The following is a 1,224-nucleotide window of genomic DNA, read 5'->3' on the forward strand; positions in this document are numbered from 1 at the left end:
TCTCTGTGGCTGCTTTCTAGATTACAGTAAGAGTTGAGGAGCTGTGACAAAGACCATAGGTCTGTAAATTCTAAAATATATTTGCCTTACAGGAAAAGGTTGCTGATCCCTCACAGAAACTGTTCATCTTTCTCAGTGGGTTCACTGAGAAAAAAGAAGCCATGAATTATATTTGTCAGTACGAGGGCCAGAACTTTGACCACTGATATTTCACTAAGAAGCAACATCTAGCATAAAAGCCAGGCTGATCAGTACACACTCAGTTTGCCCCAGTGTTTGGTTATATCATGTCCAGAATCATGTCTTGAGGATTCACAAGTAAACATGAGTAGGAGGGCATGGGTTAGAAGGGAATGTTGAGTAAGTGTCTTAAAATGAGGTTCATAAGTGCACTTAAACATTTCTCTCTGAAAGATGTTCTTTCTTGACTGACCTGAGCTTGCTTATCATCCCAGTGCACTGCACCCTCTTGATTCTTACAGGCTCAGCATTAATTATTAATCAGTTTGAAAATGGTTGATGGAGGTCCTCTGTATGTGATGCTACTTCTTGGATGCCATGATTCTAGCTATCTTGAGCTCCTTCCACATGGAGATACTTTCTATTCTTTGTTGTCAATGGTCTAGCCCCCAACAATGGATGAAATATATATAATAAATGCTCAGTAGACATTATCTCATAGCCATCACACACAGACTCCTACCCTTGAACCAACATGGTAATAAAACTGGAATCGTTTGCCAAATTCAAAATAATTGTGCATACTAGGTGAGTGATAAGGAACATAGGCTTCAAAAATGCAAACACAGTGGGTGAAATCCTTCATTCTGGCCATCCAGAATGGCCATCCATTCTGGCCATTCATATTTTCAGACATTCGAATGGAACAGATTGCCAAGCCACAAAATTTTAAACTTGAACCCCTCCTGAGTAGGTAATGATGAAACTAGCAAAGAAAGAAAAAATGATACATTGTACCCCATTGGGAAATTACCAGATTGCATAAACTCTGTCTTGTTATGAAATCCTTTTGATAAGAGACTAATTACTAAAAACTTGTTTTTGCTCTATCATCCACAGTCTAGTAGAAGGATGAAAATAGGTAAGCCAATAGTGACATTTAGACATTAGGCAGAATAGCCTACCTTTATTGTCTCCACTATCTCATTTCTATTCATTTTTCAATTCACTGTGATTTGGCCTTTATTTTCAATTAAGTTCAAC

The sequence above is a fragment of the Budorcas taxicolor genome, chromosome X, assembly GCF_023091745.1.
Source record: "Budorcas taxicolor isolate Tak-1 chromosome X, Takin1.1, whole genome shotgun sequence".
NCBI classification, from domain to species: Eukaryota; Metazoa; Chordata; class Mammalia; order Artiodactyla; family Bovidae; genus Budorcas; species Budorcas taxicolor.